The sequence below is a fragment of the Pinus tabuliformis genome, chromosome 2_1 (assembly GCF_031772625.1).
Source record: "Pinus tabuliformis cultivar Carrire ecotype Pingquan chromosome 2_1, CPIR1, whole genome shotgun sequence".
Lineage (NCBI taxonomy): Eukaryota > Viridiplantae > Streptophyta > Pinopsida > Pinales > Pinaceae > Pinus > Pinus tabuliformis.
In genome coordinates this window covers 222,878,252-222,901,722 of record NC_142299.1, presented here as the reverse complement: position 1 = coordinate 222,901,722, position 23,471 = coordinate 222,878,252, and positions in this window count along the sequence as shown.

Genomic DNA, 23,471 nt, shown 5'->3' with positions numbered 1-23,471 from the left:
TTTGTTAGGTCGCCATTTATCTCTTACATTTCTTGCATCTTGAATGTTGATTTCTGTAATTAGTCTAGATTTCTTTCCTGCAATTTACTTGATACAAAGTATGATTTCCTTCTTGCAAGAATAATATAGGACATTCCTTTCCTACAAAAATAGAATAGATTTCCTTTCCATCAAGATATAATATATTTTCTTAAGTTTTCATTATGATTTACTTTTTTTTTTTCAAATAGAATCGATTTCCTTTCTACAATTTACTTTCTAGCAAAAGTAGAATAGGTTTGCTTATTGTTATTTACCTTAGAATTGAAAGATTACCTAGATCTTTGCTCAATTAAAGTTGCTTAATTTCCTTCTTTCACTTGCATCAAAGCGAGTTTGACTAGGAACAAGAAGGTGTCTACTGCACATACATATCCAACCCCTATTAAGTTTGTATGAGCCCTGGGTTGATAATTTAAGTAGATAGCCCAGGAGTTGCAACATTTTTGTTGCAGTACTAGGGCTCATAACTTTTTGGCACCGTTTCTAGGGAGGGTGTGTTAGCACTCTTTAATTTCCTGAGTTTGCAAAAGAGAACCACATAGGTAACCACAAAACCACTTTGGAAGCTAGTATCTAGCTCTACCAACTTCAGAGAGGGATCTCTCTATCAGATTTAAATTTGTTGTATTTAGATATTAGGCTATTTATGGGAGTTTAGGCTTTGATTTTAAAATTGATTGGTTGATTAAATGCCTAAAACTTCCATTGGGCTATGGAGTCTACAACTTAACATGGATTTGTTTCATATTTTGAAAGGAGTTTCACAGGGCAAGGTAGTTGAACTGACTGGATCCTTTATGTTTAAATGCAGTGTGATAGAAGAAAAGATATAAGTTAAATTGAAGTTAAAGAGAAATTATGAATTATTTAACATGATATCAGAAGAAAACATTTAAATTATCCACAACTAGAATCATGGTGTATTTTTCAACAAATTCTATTCATCAAATTTCTATAAAATAATTCAGATTTAAGAAAACATAAGTATGGAAATAAAGAAATAAACACATAAACAGTGAGAGAAGCACTTCAACAAATATTCCAACGCATGAATCCTGTGAAGAATGTCTTTTTTATTACTGATCAACTCATCAAATGAAAATGGTACAATAGCTTTCTGGAATTGAAAAATCAACCCTTTATACTTCAAAAAGAGAAGTATCTATAAGTTATTTACAAAATATCCCATCAAAATTGACTAGGATGTATTCAGGAATTCCTAAACTGAATCTATCTAATTGTTACAAAAATTTAGGAAAATTGGAACTATCTGAAGTGCTGGCACTAGATTGGTGGAACTGTTGAATATCTAGCCCTTCAAATTCTTGCTGTGTTGTTGATGCTGAGTTGTAAAACCAAGTCATCTTCTTACTCCAGTAATTCACATAATTTATCCCAACACTGTTCACTGGGGATATATGTCTTGAGTAACTTCCAAAAGAAGAAGCTCCAAAGGATACTAAATAATCATGGAGAACGTTTGATGGAGATTAGCCATTAGAGCCTGATATTGAAGAATTTTTACAATTCTTATCTTTATATCCTTTATGTGTTCAAGGGGCTAATTGATAAATAGTAGAAGATTTGAATGGCATAGAAAAATAAGACATGAAGAATGATCCATATGAGCAAGTGAACCAAGGGCATCGAAGCTATATTGAGGTTTGGTTCCAGAAAATTAGCAAGATGGAGCATCCCTCTCTTCTTCAACAATGTTTGATATCAACAAAGTCAAAGCATTTGGTCTATAATATTCAGGTGCATGTCAAAGAATATGTTTCAAGCCTACACATGAGTTTATATATCATCTTGTTATGCACATGGATCCATTGTAAGTATTCCTACACTTGATTTTCTTTTTTCTCAAAAAGAGTGGGATAGAAAAAAGAAAGAAAAAATGGGAAAAGAGAAAAAGTAAGATGAAAATAACAAGATCTTAGGTGAAAACCTCTTTTGAGGCATCCGTGATTGGCTCACTGATTGAAAACCCCCTTGAGGCAACCAGTGGGTTAGAAAGAAAAAAAGAAGAGAAAAGATCATGGATGAAAACCTCCTCTGAGGCACCTAGGTAGACCCACTAGATGAAAACCTCATTGAGGTAGCTAGTAGGCCTAAAGAAAAAAATATGAGAAAACAGGAAAAAAGCAAAATAAAATGCAATAATTTTTTTTTTTTTTTCTATAGTTGCATATATGTGTTTTCATGCAGGTAGCCCTCCACCTACATAAGGAAAAGAAACAAGTCAATGCCACAAAAAGGGAGAAAGAAAGAAATGAGCAATGGGGCAAGGAAAAAGTCAAAAACAACAACCTTGGGCTTCTTACCTTTTGTGAAAACTACTCAAGAAGGACCAAGTACATCCCAATCCATCATCCTCATCCATTTCCAACATCCACCCATCATTCCCAAGCTTTTCCCATTCATTTTTCTCATTGTCCTAAAGTGCTACAGAGAGGTTCTATTTTGCTATAGGACTATCAAAATACAAAGAGCATAAATTGTTTTTACCATATCTCGAAAATTGTGCATCATGGGGAGATTCATATGGATGATGGCACCATTCTAAAAAAATTTCAAGAAATTTCAGTGCACACATTTCGAGAAATTGACCTTCATCACCTACAACCATTTTATATTTTTCCCACGATTCATGTATCAATTGGCCAATATTGTTTAGGGGGATGTGCATAAGGATGATGGAAACATTATCAAAATATTTCAAGTCAATCCAATGTTCCATTTGAGAGATATGGATAAAACAAGTTTGCGACAAGATTGTCCTTTAGTGCTATAGGATTGTCTAGATTTTCTATAGGAGTAAGATATGCTTAGAAAAAGGGATCAAAAAATCATTTTTTTGCTTGAAAAATGTAAGGAGAGGTTCATCAAACCTCTTTCACATCTCATCCACTCCATACAATCAATGTCTTTTCAAGGTTCCACCTCTGTTCATGAAAAAAATAAAAAAATAAAGAAAATAGACTTCTCCTCCACCCCTTTTTCACAAGCTTTCACCACCATCAAAGTTGCTATTCCTATACCTAGGCTCAACATGATTCATGTAAGTCACTAAATGCATTTCAGGAAGCAACATATGGTTTGGATGAGGATTTGAAGGGATTTGTGTGACCTCCACAAGAGAGAGATCAGTCTTATAGAAGCTTGCACAAATCCAACAGAACCAGGAGCAGAGGACTGTTGCAGCTTCATAGTGAAGACTTGACCATATATGAGCATTAAAAAGGCCATCCTCGTGTTTTGATGAAGCCATACCATCCTTGAAGAGGAAACCAATCCACTCCAACAAAGACAGATCGAGCACTAGAGGGACTTGCATAAAATAGGAAATTGTATCAGCTAAACACCTACGAGAGAACATCATCAAGTTTTCTCAAATAAATACAGGTGCGTGAGAAAATAATGAGGAATAACACCTTCAATGAATATTTGGTTGATCACTGGTTCAACAATAGCATGCATGCATCTACAACGACTCGATATCAGGTAGGCACATTTATGCATTGTTCTTCACCTCTCTTGTTGAGCATGTTATGGTCAAAACAATTGTTTTCAATGCAACACATGAGAGAAGGCTTTATAGGCTAAAGGTGGCCAGTAAACATGGCCACCCTAGAATAGTAAGATTGTATTTTATTCAAATACTCATGCAACATGGAAAATTTGAAGTGGGGAAAGTGATAATTACGATGAATGCGGACCAACTCAGTAAGCGCATCGAGCCCACTACCACAAAAATAAATAAAATAAAAAAGATCAAATTCAGTTGTATCGATGCTCATTCCCAAAATAGTTAGAGCAGGTCATTAAGGCACCGAATGTCGAGCTGTATGCTATGAGGGGTTACCTAGGGTGCTAAAAAAGAGATGCAGAGTTGATTTGTAGATGCTACAGGATCAGGCATAACTGCTACATGAGAAACAAAGCTACTAGAAGAAGACAATGGGACAATTTTTCTATAGTAGAAGACAATGTGCTACAAGAAAGTCCAGAGAGCTGCAAAAAGCCTGCTTTGAGCAACTTTGTCACCAAAATAATATACTTGAAGAGGGACATCTAAGGGAAGGGTAAATAACCAATTATCCTCACCTCCTATGCAAAAAAAACATGGGGAATTGTTCATATTTTTTCCATAAAAGCATCCTGTAGAAAACTCCTAAAAGTACAAAGAAAATGAAGTTCTATATTTTTCTTGTAACATAACCATGATAGTAGGAGAATGAGCTTGTTTTGAGTTGTGCATGAAAATTTTCTTCCCCTAGTTAGCAAAGAGAACAATTCCTTTATCTTTTCTCTAAACCTCTAAGTTGTTATGAAAACTAATAGTTGATAGCAGAATTCCGTTGTAACAACTCTAAAAAACTATAGTGGGAATGATGGGAGGGAGTTCAATAAAGGGGAGACCACATCCAAGAAGGAGAAGAAGAAGTTAATATATAAAAGTAGAGGATGAAGAATAGGGAGATAATCCAAAAGAAAAAATGTCAAGGAAGGAGAAGGAGAAGTAGAGGCACAGACTATGCAAAACACAAAAACAAAAGTGCCTAAGAAAGACCTAAGAAAACTTGTTGTGACAAAAATAGAAGAAAAGATGGTTTCCAAGAGGTCTTTGATCTCTTCTAGCTTATCACCAAGGCCCAAAAGATGTTATAAATGTAAGAGAAAAAGTTCGGCATAAGGTGCAATTCTGGTCAAGATCTGATAGATTCTGTGATGTGCTACATGATGCTTCAGGTCTGGTACAAGTCTTCTATAAGATGCTATAGAATGCTCTGTAGTGCTACAAGATTGCGTCCAAGGGAGTTTTGACGGTTCAGAGGTGTCCAAATGGTGGAAAAATGTAGAAGGAGGTTAGAAAAGGATGTGGAAGACCTTTCCAAACCAAAAGCATTTCAAAAACCCATCTTGCAGAAGGGGAAAAGGCAGGCTAATGGTCTCTAGAAAAGCTATGATTTTTCTAGGCAAAAATGGTTTTAAAAAAATGAGTGAAAATGGAATGAATTTGTTAAGGGAGAGGGTGTGAATGCAATAGATATGATGCCAATTTGACCTACAAGCCAACAAAGCTCACTTGTAAAGAGGAAATTTATGTTGTTGTGCTTGAAAGACCGCTAAACAAATGTATGAAAAGAACAACTACATTCTTGTGCTTGTCCTTGCAGAACCTACAACCAAGCTTCTTAAGATAAAATAATGAGGAATGTACAAGAGAGAGGCCATGAGGGCCATGAATGAGGCTCATTTTGGTCACTAAGTTGCTTAGATGATAAGAAACACTTTCAATAGGCGGGTATAATGTGCCTCCAAATTAGACATAAATCAAGGCTTCTATAGGGTTGAAGTTCTCTCAGTAAGAGAGAAAGGATGAGGCTTCTATAGTGAGAGTAGGATGAGACATTTTCAAAATTGAGTGTAACTGAAGAACAATAAAAAAAAATCAAGAGATGAGAAGGCCAAGTGTCTAAGAGGGCCAAGAGATGTGAGTGCCAACTGTAGAAAGTGCTAAGACTATGAAAGACTCAGTTCATGTAACATACATGAAAATTGTGATTATTTATAAGTGTGAGAAGAGATGCAAGGTAGAGATTGAGACTAAGGATGCTAAGTACATTATGAGATATTAGGCTAAGTAAGATTTGAAACTAAGAGAGAGCGACACAACTTTAATATGAATATGGAACCTGTGGATCTCAGAGCATCAAATAGGGATATCCACAACTTAATAGGTTGGTTCTTGCACATTAGGGATTTGTTGCTTCCTTAAGGTGGGTTCTTAAGAAACAATTGGGGGTTGGTTCCTCCTAGAAGTAATGGCTTGTAAATCAGGGAGTTGGTTCTTCCTGCTAGATAATGCAAAGAAAAAAAATTAGGGTGTTGGTGCTTCCAACTAATTGGTGCCAGCAAAACAACTTGGGGGTTGGTGCCTCCAGTGAGTCGATGCTCATAACACTTGATTTGATTAGAAGTTGTGGCTTTAGATCTACATCATAATAAAACAAGGTTGGTGGTTTTACCCCTTTATGGATTTCGATGTAAAAGTATCTATGTCATATGTGTGTGTTGTTTATGGCGTTGTTGTGTGATTCATGTGTTGATTGCTACTTAAATGATTGAATGCTAATTAAATAAAAAATAAAAAATTGGAAATAACTATTTAAATTGGTCTCAATACTTATTCAACCCCCCATCGATAGTATTAAGCTAGTTTCCAACAATAGAATGGATCCCATTTCCCTCTTAGTGGTTTGATTATAACATATTATGATAACCAACTAGGGGTTTAATTTGACTTATTAAACCTTGAACATGAGTTAGAACTCAACCCTTCTAGAGTATTCTTCATATTTCCCACATGGATAGCACAGTTTCCATAAAAAATGGGGGTTGGCATGCAATCCTCCTGAATTATGATGGTTAATTACAATAGGTCAATTTCTAAGAGGCATAAATTTCTCATACAAGCTTTGACAGAGGTGATTCTTGAGCCATTGGAAAGGTATTATGCATATATTATGAAATCTTGATCCATATAAAATTCAAGACCACCAGAAGTGGTCATTTAATGCCTCAATGTGGCTCCATAGTTTTTCACCCAAAATTTTCCAAAATGGGGCCTCAAGTAAAAATGGTCTTGCTAGTTGATTCTTCCAATTTTTTCACTCTAAAATAATTAAGATGGAGGACAAATACTATAATGATCCAATCTAAATGAATAGCTAAAAAAATTGTAATTGAAGAACAAACTAACTAGTGGGTGTAATTATGTTACTATAACTAGTATTACATCTATCCCTTATCATTTCAAATAGTTGGTAAGGATCTACCTATTGAATTTTCTCATTCATCATCTCCACACACCACAAAACCATTGTAAAGGGCATGAATGAGTGTGTTGTTGCTTTTATAAGCCAGGGTTGAGTGAAGTCTATGTTTTGTTTTTAGTGTGGGGAGTAAACATTCTTGGCAAGAATTTGATTATAATGCTATCATCATAACAATTGCACTATTACATGTAAATTTGTTATATGAGCTTGACATTATGATTGCAATCTTTCCATTGGTAATACGCGTTTCTATCTCATCTATATGTGCAAATCATTTTGGTGACAAATAGATAATCCTTTACATTGTGGGTCAAGTACCTAAAGGTCATGAGTATGCAAACTTGTTACATTTTCTCTGCGATTTTCCTTGAGAGGGGTGTGTGCATCCTTGTTAAACAAAGTCTTATTTATCTTTACAACCTTAACCTAGTAAGGTGCTAATTATCTTAACAACATTGACCTAATTTGGTCATTTTAGGTATTCCCTCCATTTTGGTCTAGGACATATCAACCTAGAAGTGAGAAGAAATGACACCAAAGTGACAATGGGTGGCTAAGATAGACATTCCCTTCAAAAAAGGTTTAATGTCATCATCCAAGATTGTTTGTGGTTTCCATGTAGACTCTAAATTATTTTATTCTACATAATATATTGTGGCTAAGAGATTGATGTTTTCATTTGTGCTTTGTTGATTTGTAAGTAGTATATCTTACTTAAACATTGATTTATGTTGTTTGAAACTATTTTTAAATTTTATTTGAATCCTATTAAATATGTTCACAGGTTCACATGATCAAAATTTTCAAGAACTTAATAAATAATATTATAATAATGACTAATATAATTTAATGATATGTTAATATGGATATTTTTTCTTCTCTTTGCTTTTTGATAAAAAAAAAAAATTGTAATAATTTAATTATATTGATAGTGTTTGTTTTCCATCTTTTTCAATCTATTTTAGTGTTATTTTCATTGTCAAAAATTACAAATATACTTTTTGTCAATATATTGATTGGTAATTCCTATCACATCCACCATCCACTACTAATATGAATATGCTAGAGTGAGAAATATTAAGAAAAATATATAGAAAACAAAATATAGATCACAAAAAACAATTCTATAAAAACATTGACAATAATATAACTAAATATAAAAAAATGTTTTATAAATACCATACTCTATTAATAAATGATTGAAACAAATGCTGTAATAAAATAGATAAAGATATACCAAAAGAAAAAAGATATAGAAAACAAAATAATGGTCATATATATTAGCTTTATACTTTCAAAAAAAAATATAGAAAACAAAATAATGATCATATATAACATTAGCTTCATACCTTCAAAAGCCTTTAACAAAGATACATACCCAACATAAAAAAGGTAATACCTTCAAAAAGCTTCCACAATGATACATACCCAACATAAAGAAAATGCTTCAAACAATGATACATACCCAACATAAAGAAGGTAATACCTTCAAAAAGCTTCAACCATGATACATACCCAACATAAAGAAAATGCTTGGTACAGACCATACTCTATTAATACATTATTTGGTACACTCTGATAACACATGTTTCGAAAAGACATAGATAACGACATATTACATAGTACTTTGGAAGAAAGGGAAAACACAGTAGTTTCCAAATATAACAGTTCCTTCACAGACATTGATAATGATATAGGCCCATGATAGCAAAAACACTTGGTACAGGCCACAAAGTGTCCATGCATGAATCAAAGAAAATGCTTTGGGAGTATCGCTCCAAATATACTTTAAGACTTTATACTTAGTCAGTCTTGAAAATATAATAAAAAATTATCCATCATCTCTGCAACAAATAATATTTATTATAAAAAAGGGAAAGCATTTCGCGTGAACGATACTTTCTTACATTGAAAAAACGTCTAGGTGCACCATGCATTATAGAGACAGCACGGCTAAAAAATTATACATCATCTCTGCAACAAATAATATTTATTATAAAAAATGGAAAGCATTTCACGTGAACGATACTTTCTTATATTGAAAAAACGTCTAGGTGCACCATGCATTATAGAGACAGCACGGCTATTAAATTATAAAAGGTACTCGCCTCTCACAAATTTACTCACTCCTCGTTCTATGGATGAAAACCCAGTTCTTCATTCTCTCCTTTTATGCCATTTTGCTGATTCTGCTCTTGTTTCGTTCGAGTGTTGAAGAATAAATCCTCAACTATGAGTGACATAGAAGACTGCACGAGCTTTGATGAATTATAAAACTCATGGGCTTCTTCATGAATTTGGATGTATTTAATGAGAAGAACATCTTTTTCATGAATTTGGATGTATTTAATGAGAAGAACATCTTTTTCATAAGACCATACACCCCTTCTATGGTTTATGGTTTCATGAATCAAATGTTCATCGTTAAATATCTCCATACTCATGGTTTAAGCACATGGTCTCAGTTTTCATGCTTTAAGGGTAACGATTTTATTTCCATTTAGTTTTACAGGCAACAATTTTATTTTTTAAATTTCTCATAACTCAATTGTCAATCCAGCAATAAATACGTTTATCACTAGTTTTAATTTATAAATGTAGGTTTATTATTGTTATTAAAAAAATGAACTACGTTCAGGTAGGCTCTTGATGATTGGTAAAGTGACTCTTTTACTCATAGACTCTTTTACTCCTACCATATAGCTTTGTGTTTAGACAGTTAACCTATTTCTTTAGCTCCAAAAAAAGACAAGCTAAATCAGGCAGGCTATTGATGATTGGTAAAGTGACTCTTTTACTCATAGACTCTTTTACTCCTACCATATAGCTTTGTGTTTAGACAGTTAACCTATTTCTTTAGGTCCAAAAAAGACAAACTAAACCAAAATATATTTTAGTAGATAAATACGTCCCATGAGTGCAACGCGATTTTATGCATTGCTCACCATCGTGCAGGGGTCTCTTCCAAAGTGAGATCCAGCACTGCAATCCTCTGCTCCAGCATGACTTGTTCCACCACTTGTTCTACAAATTCAAACTTCGACAGGTCGGTCCTAACTAGCTAAATAAGTTTAGGCTAGTGTACACTCTTGATATCATAACTAGCACTGCATGCTTACATGTTTGAAAAGAAGTCCACACAGCTGCAGATTTCTTCGAACAAATTATCTACGCCCTCACACAATCTTTGGCGTTTTCTCTGCTGATGAGTATAGGATCTCATCATTCGTATTCATCAACTCTCGTTGCTAACATGTTATAGTGTGTTTTTCCAGTTTCTCTTTTATCTCTTCAAAGCATCTTTAATGTAGAATGAGATACTCATATTTAACTGGTCATGGGATGATTTAAATGTTATAAGAAAATGGAATTTTCTCTTCTTTTGGATATCATCATTTGTTTGCATGCATTCTCATGTTATAAGAAAATTGCTTGGCATTTTCTCATCTTTGGATCTCATCATTCGTTTGCATGCAGTCTCGTTGGAAACAGGTTATAGTGTGCCTTTTCAACTGCTCTTTATACTTTAAGGAGCATCTTTGATACTAGAATGAGATACTTTTACATAGGTGGTCATGGCGGGATGATTAAAATGTTATAGCTAGTTGGAAACAGGTTATAGTGTACTTTTTCGACTGTTCTTTAAATCATCTTTGGTGTGGAATGAATGTGATTCTCTATTTAAATCATCTTTGATGTGGAATGAATTTGATTGTCTAAATGGTGGGATGACCAAATTGTTATGACACTTGTTAATTTGTAGATAACTGGGAGAGTGGACATGTGTTTTTTTGACCTGAGGTGTGATTTACATTTTTATATGATCATGTTTTTTTTAATGGAATACAACACACAAGTTATATTTTATAATTTTTTCTATCAATACTTAATTTCCATTTGATGTCCTAATGGTCACCATGATCATTGACAAAGGCTCTAAAGACACTCTATTGCATCTAGAGTGATGACTGATTTCCGAAAAATGCAGAAAGAAGTGCAAATCTCATAGAGAATAAAGAAGCTCAAAGTGTTGATTTCAAACACAATAGATAACGCCTATTAAAATGGATATTTTCAGCTATCAATAATGAATTACGGAGTCTACTCAAATGAATGGAAGGCTTGAAGTATGTGAACTAAACTATATGTTTCAGCAAAACATATTTTACCATGCTTTCCATTTACTTTTAAGACTGTCGTCTCGAATAACATACTATGTAGTAACTAAAAATATATTTTTAAAAATTAAATATGGGCAAAAGGGATAATTTTTGGGATAATATCTTGATACCTATCAATAAGGGAAAAATTATATTCACCTTTGTTTAAGTGATTAAGAAAAAATTGGAATGATATTTATTTATTTTTAAGTAGAGATAACATTTTTTTTTGTCATAAATAGTAGTTTTCAAGACCATGTTATTGAGTGATCCATGGTATTTGATGTAACAAATCCTACTTAAAGGTAAAGTCATAAATAGCTTCAAATCCCATGGTATCTAGTAGTCCATAGTATTGAGTGGCTCGGAGGAATGATGGGATCCTCCTAGCCTAAGTTGACTTCTTGTAAGTGATATGATAATCTTTGATGTAATAGCTTCAAGCCTTGTTGTTGAGAATGAATAGTCAGTGGATGACTAAAACATGTATTCTCCTCATATGGAATATAAAGGAAATTTTTCAGATGAAAATTTAAATGGTCCAATATTATGAAGAATATAAAGGTATTTTCCAAATGAATTAGATTTTTTAGTTGTTTTAGGAATTAGAATGAGAGAAAGAGAGAGCCTTCTAAAATTATGAGTTCTTATATAAGTTGTGGTTGCATATATTCTTTTATTTTATAACTTTTTCCACTTTATTGACTTTAAAATAGGTTAAAACAAATATACCTTAGGCATGTTGTAAACAACTTAAATAGATAAATATATAGTTGCAAATGTGTTTTAATGTAATGTCCACACGAATTAAACTGCGTGTAATATTTTTTTTTTACAAATACACATATTCTATACCACCCTTGCATGCTTCTGAATGTAAACATTTCAACTTTAATGCTACCTACACGCACGCAACACAATAGAAATGGCTATGTATAGAATTATTTGGTCATTCATGAGCGTAATTGGAAATATCCCGTCGAGGACAGAGAATTGTCTGCTGGATTTAATGCTCGCAAAGCTGCTCCTTACACTTGGCCTTGGCATTTATGTTTGCTGGCTCGTTCACGTGATGAGGGTATGGTCTATGAACCCTCTGCTTCCGCACCCTCGGGCTCCTCCCTGCATCAACGGTGTGGAAGCAAGGTAGCCCATCTGAGGGTGAGGCTGGCTCTATACACATCAACTCAGTTAATCGATCCATTGATGTTTCCAAAGGCATTTGGCCTCGGCCTTGCAACAGCTCCATTTTCCTTCCTGGTGCCGAACACGCTCATAACCTCTTTGACGATGAATGGTTATGGCTCTAGAGCTTTGCCAAGTTCCGGATCGATTTGGGACCGGGTTTTTAGCAACAACTTCCTTGTGGTAAGAATTTCACCCTGCTGTCTGTAAGCTTTTTTTTTCACACTCTTACTGTATTCTTTTGTTATATGTTTAGCCTGAAAGTTCTAATATGCTTCAGGTTTGTCTCTGTTTCCTATGGAGGAGGAATACAGGTCTTACTCAAGCAAGTTATGCATGGATGTGGGTGTAGCTTCCCAGCTTTTGGGTCCTAACCTCTCAGAGCTCGGCTGATAGGTACTTTCCTACGAGATTTCCACTTATCATTTGTTAACCTAAATGTTCTGCTGCAAGAAGTAGGGGTTCTTAGCATGATATAAATAGTTCTTTACCTTTGACAGTTAGTAATGGCCCTCTGGCCCCGTCCCTTACGACTTCTCCTTTTTGCTTAATGTATAGAGTATTAGCAGGACTTGAGCCTGGCAGGTTCACCCAGCTGATATAAGGGTTGGGAATCCATCCCTCGAAAGGGTTTTTGAACTGTTAACTATATTTTGATGAGCCCTCGAGCTCTCTTATACATTTGCTTATGTAATGGATCCTCTGTTAAATAATTTTATTCAGGTTATTTCCCTTGGTGAACATTTTCTAGCTCCCTACATTTTCAAGACTGTTCATGCACACAATATTTTTGTATACTCTAGTTCTTCTACTGTTGGTATGGTCTCCATAACCTGAGTTCTGTTAGTTGAGGGATGAGCGCCTTCCCTATAGCACATTACCTTATTCCTTGAAATTCTATATATATAAACCCTCATTAAGTTTCATGAGTTATTGAATTATGATGTTTTTATCACTGTGACAGTGCATCTTTATAAACATATAGATAATGTTGTTCTGTACATTCCTCCATTCGCTAGTGGGGTTATCATTTCATATTGAATGGTGCATGACATTTCATAATGTATAGTGCACGGTGTAATGCTCTTCGCATGATGGTAAAGGGTTTATGATTAGCAGGTTTATGTGTTTGTTTTTTCCTGACAATGATTATAAGTCTGGCTCTTCTCACTGCTAGATTCTTGTTTGTATACCCTACAGGATTAATACCTGAAATTTTCTCCTCAGATCCAGGTTACACTTTCATGCATTCTCTCTGATTTACTTGTCTGTATGGTGCCAAGACTGGCAAGATTTCCTTCCTGTTGTTGTGAATATATATTCGTGTGCTTACATTGCTATCTTATAGATTTTAGTTGCATGCTAGTGGAAGAAATTAGACTCTGGGCATGAAGTCTACATACCCTCGCGGTTGCGACTTTGCCACTCAGAGTTTTCTTTATTGTCTAATTATATTTTTCATTCCATGAATGTTCCGGGGTTCCAATTTTAAATGTTATACTTTTCTGCGTTTCTTGAAATAATGCATGTGAAGAGAATAAAGAAATAACCCTATCGGTATTTCAATTGTTAATGGAATGTATTTCATTTTGCCATAATGAAAATATTTTGGAAGACTCTGAATCTATGGTGATTCAGTGAGTTTTCTATTTTACCATTATTCTTATAATCTCTGAAAAGATTTCCCAGCAGACCACTCATGTATTTGACTCCGAGTTTTTTTTTTTTAAATGAACAAGATTCAAAACTCTTCACAAGCTACTAAACACTAGCATTAGTAAAAGCTCCTTTAGGAGGATAACCATACCTTCGCTCAGTTTCCTATCCTGATTCCCTGTAAGAAAATTTCTCCCACTCCCCTTTCACAATATAAAGAGGAAACAGAGAAAAAAGAATAACATTATACAGCTTTCTAAAGAGTCCCGACATAGAGGTTTCTTACGTACCTAGAGTTCTCCAGATGAAGAGTTGTTCCTGACAGTCACCCAAATTAGGGTTTGCTGTCTTTCAATCCACCCGACCATGAGATTCGTCCTTCAGGACCAGAATCTCCCCCCTTGCTTCTTGCTAGACCGTAGTCCTCTACAAGTGCTTATATAGTGAGGAGGGCTATCTGGTCATCACCAGACTTAGCCACTTTTCTTTCCTTATTGGATTCTTTCCCTTTTTCCTCTGCCTGTCACTACAACGCAGATTTTCCTCTCCTCCCCTCCTTTTCTCTGGAAACTTTTTTAGTTAGGGGAGGTAGTTAGGGTTGCTTTCACAGCAACTGTCTTTCCAACTCAAGAGGACAACTTTCTCCTTGAGAATTACCTCCTTTTTAAGGAAACACTTCCTTTATCTCATAATGAAAACAAATTATATTTAAATTTTTAAATATATAATAATAACAGGTTCAATTTATATTTCCCATAGTAAATCAAATATTTACATTTTTATCCCGTGGCACTACATCTTCCCCCCCTGAGATTGGACATTGTCTCGATGTCCTTCAGCTATGAACAACCATGGATAAGTCCTTTTCATAAATTCTTCATCTTCCCAAGTGACCTCATCAGGCCCAAAGTGCTATCGCTGCACTTTAACTTGGGTAATATCCCGCTTCCACAGCGTTAGTTCTCTCCGGTTGAGGATGCTCAGTGGTTCGACCCTCATTTCTCCTTTCGGTTCTACCTGCAACATGCAACATCCTAAGTCAGTTTTCTTTTAAAAGAAAAACATTTAGGCTGATCTATCACAGATAATTCTCACCTAAATATCCTGCCATTTAATCACATGTTTAGGATCATAAACATATTTTTTTAACATAGAGACATGAAAGACATTGTGGACTCATATGTGACTTGGCAGAGTGAGCTGGTAAGCCACCAGCCCAATTTTTGCTAAGATCTGGAATGGTCCACAGTATCGAGGTGCCAACTTAGCGCACCTGCTTCACTGTAATGTGTTCTTTCTTGCTCAAATTCTCACATACACATGATCACCGACCTGATATTTCTTAAACCTCCTTTTACAGTCAGCAAAGTTCTTTTACCTATCCTGAGCTGCCTTCAGATTAGATCGTACATTTTTAACCAGTTCCTCCATCTCCTTAAGAATTTGAGGACCTAACATCAATCTGTCTTCCAGTCCACTCCAGCTCGAGGGGGTACGACACTTCCGTCCATACAATACTTCAAAAGGGCTCATTAGCAATGATGTATGGTAGCCATTATTGTATGCAAACTCAACCAAGTGTAGATAGTCCTCCCACTTGGTTGGTTGCTGCATCACATATGCTCTCAACATATCTTCCATCACCTGGTTCACCCATTTAGTTTGCCCGTCATTTTTAGGGTGATAAACTGTGCTAAAGTTCAGTTGAGTTCCCAATTCTTCAATCAATGTTTTCCAAAAGACCGATGTAAATTTTACATCACGGTCTGAAATTATTATCTTTGGTAACCCATGCAGCTTAAATATATTTTGCATGAACACATGGGCAATTTGCACAACTCTGTAGGTAGATTACACCGGTATAAAATGTGTTGACTTACTAAGTTTTTCCACCACCACCATGATGGAGTTGTTATTTTTCTTTGACTTAGGAAAACCCGTTATAAAGTCCATAGTGATGGTTTCCCACTTCCATTCCGAGATGGGTAATGGTTGTAATAAACCCGCAGGATGTTGGTGTTCTACTTTAATTTGCTGACAATCTAGACGTCGTGCCAAATAACTAGCCACATCTTTCTTCATTCCCAGCCAATAATATTCTTTTCAAAGTGCAGTGATCATCTTTTTATATCCTAGGTGTCCAGCGTAATGACTCTTATGATACTCATCCAATATCAGATTTTTAATATTGTTCTGATTGGGCACGTACAACCTCCCTTTATAATACAACATTCCAGCAACATCTAAAGCATAATCTGGTTGTTTTTCTTTGCTGGCTGGTTGCTGCACTTGCTGTTTTATTTGTTGATAAACAACATCTTGTTTGACTGCCTTTTTAATCATTTCCTCGAAGGGTCTTTTCCCTTCACTACAAGAAATTTCGTATAGGCATTGCAATTTCCGACTCAAAGAGTCTGCCACCTGATTCTCCTTCCATTTTAAATGCTTGATCTCAAAATCAAAACCACTTAGGAAATCCACCCACCATGCTTGCCTTGCATTTAGAGTGGGTTGACTAAAATAATTGGTTAGACTATGGTGATCTGTCAATAACAGAAATTTTCTTCCCATAAGGTAATGTCGCCACATTTTCAGGGCGTGAATCATAACTGCCAGTTCTAGATCGTAAACAGAATATTTATGCTCATGCTCCTTTAATTTTCTTGATTCGTAAGCTATTACCTTCTCTTCCTGCGTCAACATACCTCTTACTCCTTCTTTACTTGCGTCTGTGCACACCACATATTCTTTATTGGGATTAGCTATGGTCAAAATGGGTGTGGTGGTGAGCAGGTATTTAAGTTGCTCGAAACTTTTTTGACATTCAGGGTTCCACCTAAAAGCCCTTCCCTTCTTCTATAAGGAAGTAATGGGATAAGCTACCCTTGAAAATCCTTCCACAAACCATCTATAATAGCCTGCTAACCCCATGAAGGATCAGATGTCCGCCACATCTTTAGGTACCGGCCATTCCATTATAGTCCTTATCTTTTCGGGATCCACTGCGATTCCTTCCTTAGTAATTATATGCCCCAAATATTGTATTTGTTCTTTGTAAAATTCACATTTGCTGAACTTAGCGTATAGTTGGTGTTCTTGGAGGGTTTGCAATACTAATATGAGGTGCTCCTGGTGCTCCTCCATAGTCCGAGAATAAATCAATATATCGTCAATGAAAATCAGCATGAACTTATCCAAATATTGGTGAAATACACTGTTCATTAGACACATAAAAGTTGCGGGGGCGTTGGTCAACCCAAAGGGTAACACCACAAATTCATAATGGCCATATCGTGTTATAAAAGCTGTCTTAGCTATATCCTCCTCTTTAATCCTGACTTGGTCATACCTTGATCGCAAGTCAATCTTTGAGAAAATTGTTGCTCCCTTTACCTGATCAAACAATTCATCGATACGGGGCAGAGGATATTTGTTTTTGATCGTCAATTTGTTTAGTTGATGATAATATATACACATGCAAAGGGTCCCATCTTTATTCTTAATGAACAAGACCGGGGCTCCCCAGGGTGACACACTGGGGCGGATATAGTTTTTGTCCAACAGCTCCTGTAATTGCATTTTTAATGTTGTCAATTCTGGTATGTTCATTTTGTAGGGTGCCTGGGATACCGGGGTTGCTCCTGGCACTAATTCAATGGTAAAATCTATATCTCTTTTAGATGGTAGTCCGGGAATCTCCTCCAGAAACACATCAGCAAATTCCTGTATCACAGGAATATTCTCCATTGTGGCTGTTTTATCTTTTGAGTTGGCATAGCCCACTTGGACAACATAAATCTGACATCCTTTTCTAATACATTTTGCTAACTATGAGGTAGTTATGGGCCGAATTTGCACTGGCCACTTGATTCCCTGCATTTCTTGTTTTATTCCAAGCTCATCCTTATAACTAATAGTCCTGGTTTTACAATTAATTTTGGACCAGTGTTTCTCTAACCAGTCCATACCAATTAATATATCGTACAAACCAAGGGAAAGCACATTTAAATATGCTCTAACTGACTGTCCTGCTATTTTTAAAGGGCAGTTTTTGATCTTAGCATTTACCTGTCTTTTTGCCCCTGTTTCCAACTGAACTAGCCAAGGGTCCTTAAACTTAACAGGTGGCAACTTACAACACTCCATAATTCTAGGACCAATATAACTTAATGTTGCACTAGGGTCAATTAAAATAGTTACAACAAGGTCTAAGAGTTTACCTTCAAATTCCACCATGGTCGGCTGGTACTCCACCTGACGATCCTCTAGAGCATCATTAATCTTCGGTAGACTCCATCCTACATCGCCAACCATAGAAGCTTCATAGACTTGGGAAACTTGTTCAGTTCCTTTTCGGTGAGGTTAGTTTTTAACGTAATGGGGTCCACCACAGCCCCAACATTGCACTAGAGGCCTTGTTATCCCTTCATTGTCTATTTTTCTGGGTTTTTCATTGGTTCTGGACTCAATGGGGGGCTTTAATCGGAGCGAGTTCTTCTGTATGCTTCTGCTATTTTTTCCCTTGGCGAATCCTTTGTTACCACCTCTGCGATTACCTTTAGCACTTCCAGCCAGCTTGCTGCTTTTCTTATCGACCCATCTCTTACCCAGGATTTCTCCCTTCTGCTTGCTTTGCTGGTAGCAAATTCGGGCTTTACGTATAGCTTCGTCCATCATTTTTGGGTTGTCAAATTCGATTCTTTCTCTCATATTCAAGGGTAAACTACTGACAAACGTTTGTACTTTAGCTTTTTCTTCCCGAATATAAGGCACATAATGTAGTAATGAATTAAACGAGTGATTAACTCGTCCATAGTTTTCTGTCCCAATTGCAGGTCATGGAACTCTCTTGCCTTTTCGTCATAGAAGCGTTCTGTCAAGTATCTTTCTTTAAAGTATTTTTGAAATTTTTCCCTAGTGATAGTCTATTCACTCACTCCTTTTACCATCTTAACCTCCTCCCACCACAGGGTGGCTTTCCCCTGCAATTGGAAAATGGCCAACCTTGCCTTAAGATTGTGATCATATTCATACTGCTGTAAATATTTGTTCATATTAATGAACCACTCCTCAGTTGCCTCCTCCTGTTCTCCATCAAAGTGTGGCGGTTTAATCTTGCAGAATTCCCCTTGTAACTCTATCCATTGCCTTATTCATGTCTACTGTTCGGAGGCATTATCAAATTGTTTCTCCTCCCTTCCTTCTAACTCTTCGGGTTTTGTGCTTTGATTCTGTTCCCCTGACATCCTTTGTTTCTCAGCACTGGGATTCAGTGGTTGCTGATTTTTCTTGTCAGATAGGCTCTTTATAATTCTCTCCTGTTCCATTGTTAACCTTGTGTTATCCTCCCTCAATCGGGCCATTTCATTTTTCAATTCCTGCACTGTCTCCAAAATTGCAAGGTTTGTATTGTGAGCCTCCTCTCCAAGCTGTACCCATAATTTGGGGTTATTCTCTGCAGGTCCCTGTCCCACTACAAATCTATGTGATGCACTGTCTGCTTTCCTCATATTGTCAATATTTCTCCTGTACTTAAACATAAAAATAACAGGTGAGTAGTCACGCAAAAAAAAATAAAAAAATTAACTGCTCGTTAGAGATGGAAATAAATTATATTCAATCTGTATATCAATTCCAATTCCCAAAGGCCACAGTTTTTGATACTGGGCTCTGATACCACTTGTAATGTCCCCACTAATTAACCTACGTGTAATAATATTTTTTTTTACAAATACACATATTCTATACCACCCTTGCATGCTTCTGAACAAAACATTTCAACTTTAATGCTACCTACACGTAGGCAACATAATAGAAATGGCTATGTATAGAATTATCTGGTCATTAATGAGCGTAATTGGAAATATCCCGCAGAGGACAGAGAATTGTCTGCCGGATTTAATGTTGGCAAAGTTGCTCCTTATACCCGGCCTTGGCATTTATGTCTGCTGACTCGTTCACATGATGAGGGTATGGTCTATGAACTCTCTTCTTTCGTGCCCTCGAGCTCTCCCCGCATTGATGGTGTGGAAGCAAGGTAGCCCATCCGAGGGTGAGGCTGGCTCGATACACATCAACTCAGTTAATCGATCCATTGATGTTTCCAAAATCATTTGGCCTTACCCTTGCAACAGCTCCATTTTCCTTCCTGGTGCCGAACATGCTCAGAACCTCTGCTTGACGATGAATAGTTATGGCTCTAGAGCTTTGCCAAGTTCCGGATCGATTTTGGACAGGGTTTTTAGCAGTAGCTGCCTTGAGGTAAGAATTTCACCCTGCTGTCTGTAAGTTTTTTTCTTTTTCTTTTTTTCACACTCTTACTGTATTCCTTTGTTATCTGTTCGGCCCAAAAGTTCTAATATGCTTCAGGTTTGTCTCTGTTTCCTAGGGAGGAGGAATATGGGTCTTACTCCAGAAAGTTATGTATGGGTGCGGGTGTAGCTGCCTAGCTTTCAGGTCCTAACCTCTCAGAGCTCGGCTGACAGGTAAGTTCCTACGAGATTTCTGCTTGTCATTTGTTAACTTAAACGTTCTGCTGCAAGAAGCAAGGGTTCTTAGCATGATATAAAGAGCTCTTTATCTTTGACGATTAGTAATGGCCCTCTAGCCCCGTCCCTTACGACTTCTCCTTTTTTCTTAATGTACAGAGTATTGGCAGGACGTGAGCCTGGCAGGTCCGCCCAGCTCATATAAGGGTTAGGAATCCATCCCTTGAAAGGGTTTTTGAACTGCTAACTATATTTTGATGAGCCCTCGAGCTCTCTTATACATTTTCTTATGTAATGGATCCTCTGTTAAATAATTTTATTCGGGTTATTTCCCTTGGTGAACATTTTGTGGCTCCCTACATTTTCAAGACTGTTCATGCACATAATATTTATGTATACTCCAGTTCTTCTACTGTTGGTCTGGTCTCCACGACCAGAGTTCTGTCAGTTGAGGGATGAGCGCCTTCCCTGTGGCGCATTACCTTATTCCTTGAAATTCTATATATATAAACCCTCGTTAAGTTTCATGAGTTATTGAATTATGATGTTTTTATCACTGTGACAGTGCATCTTTGTAAATATATATATAATGTTGTTCTGTACATTCCTCCATTTGCCAGCGGGGTTTTCATTTCATATTGTATGGTGCACGGCATTTCATAATGTACAGTGCACGGTGTAATGCTCTTTGCATGATGGTAAAGGGTTTATGCTTAGCAGGTTTATGTGTTTGTTCTTTTTTTGACAATGACTATAAGTTTTGCTCTTCTCGCTGCTAGATTCTTATTCGTATACCCTACAGGATTAATACCTGAAATTCACTTCTTAGAGCCAGGTTACACTTTCATCCATTCTCTCTTATTTACTTGTCCTGTATGGTGCCAAGATTGGCAAGATTGCCTTCCTGTTGTTGTGAATATATATTCGTGTGCTTACATTGCTATCTTATAGATTTTATCTACATGCTAGTGGAAGCAATTAGACTCTGGGCATGAATTCTGCATACCCTTGCGGTTGCGACTTTGCCACTCAGAGTTTTCTTTATAGTCTAATTATATTTTTCATTCCATGAATGTTCTGGGGTCCAAATTTTAAATGTTATACTTTTCTGCATTTCTTGAAATAAGGCATGTGAAGAGAATAAAGAAAGAACCCTATCGGTCTTTCAGTTGTTAATGGAATGTATTTCATTTTGCTATAATGACAGTCTTTTTGAAGCCTCTGAATCTATGGTGAGCCTGTGAGTTTTTTGTTTTACCATTATTCTTATGATCTCTGAAAATATTTCCCAGTAGACCACTCACACATTTGACTCCCATAATTTTTTTTTTGAAACTGAACAACATTCAAAACTCTTCACAAGCTACTAAACACTAGCATCAGTAAAAGTTCCTTTAGGAGGATAACCATACCTCCGCTCAGTTTCCCATCTTGATTCCCTGTAAGAAAATTTCTCCCACTCCCCTTTCACAATATAAAGAGGAAACAAAGAAAAAGGAATAACATTATATAGCTTTTTAAACAGTCCCAACACAGAGGTTTCTTACGTACTTGGAGTTCTTCGGTTGAAGAGTTGTTCCTGACAGTCACCCGAATCAGGGTCTGTTGTCTTTCACCCGACAATGAGATTCGTCCTTCAGGACCAGAATCTCCCCCCTTGCTTCTTTCTAGACCGCAGTCCTCTGCAAGTGCTCGTACATTGAGGAGGGCTATTTGGTCATCACCAGACTTAGCCACTTTTCTTTCCTTATTAAATTCTTTCCTTTTTTCCTCTGCCTGTCACTACAACGCAGATTTTCCTCTCCTCCCCTCCTTTTCTCTGGAAACTTTTCCAGTTAGGGGAGGTAGTTAGGGTTGCTTTCACAGCAACTGTCTTTCCACCTCAAGTGGACAACTTCCTCCTTGAGAATTACCTCCTTTTTAAGGAAACACTTCCTTCCTTGAGTATTGGAGGATATCTTTTTCAACTTCTAAAGTGTATGTGTTTTTTGTTATTTATCATGTCATTTATGGATATTAACATTGGTTTAAAGATATCAATATATATGTTTTAAGTATTTTTTTTTTATTTCATTCTATAATATAATATATGATTTTGTGGATCTTTCAAAATTGTGAGTTTTATATAAGTTGTGGTTAGATGTATTTTTTTCCCACTTATGAACTTTTATTTTTATAAACTTTAATTTAAGTTTTTTATTTTTATTTTTTTAGTCTTTCATTGCATTGATTTTACTTGAACAAAAATCATTTATTTTACTTGAACAATCAATGTTTCTATTATCCCTTCAATTGATAGTAGGGTTGAGGTATTAAAAAATAATAGATTATTTCATAATATTAATAATAAAAATGTTCATGAGTGTCTAAACTTATATTGATATTCTCTATTGAAATATGCACTTGTAAGACTACAATGATAAATGCTCATATAAAAAGTAAATTCCAATAATATTCATATTAAATATATGATCAAAAAAATTAATACTAATTATATTTACCCAACACTATAGTTACGCAATGCAAGAAATAATGGTCATAAATATTCATCCAATGCAAATAATTTAATTAAAAAGTTTCACATAATGACATTTTTCAACAAAGAATTGTTCACAAAGCTTGTATATTTGTCTATGAAAAGAATGAATGATTCACCTACTTTAAAATGGACACTTAATACAATATTCACCTCCATTTATAGAATCCATGATACATATGAAATGAATAATGATTTCCATGGAAATAACCCTAGCTTTGGGTCAAGCATTGGTACCACAAATTTACTTGGAAGTTGTTTTAGTTGAGGGTCTAATATAAACCTGTCTATAAAGGATGAAAAATTGGCCATCATATGGAAACATTTTCATATACCAATAAACCTAGGTACCCAACCATGGTTCTCATCAATTTTCTAAGAAAATATTCAAGATATGGGATGTATCCACATTAATATTACATTCTTTGTATTAACTAATCTAAGGACTTATGTTGCCACATTCATCCAATAGTGTTTTATTGAAGAAAGGGAAAAAAATATGTAGTTGAATTTCCCTTCAATCTATGACACACCTTACCAAGTAGATTCATGAATGATTTTT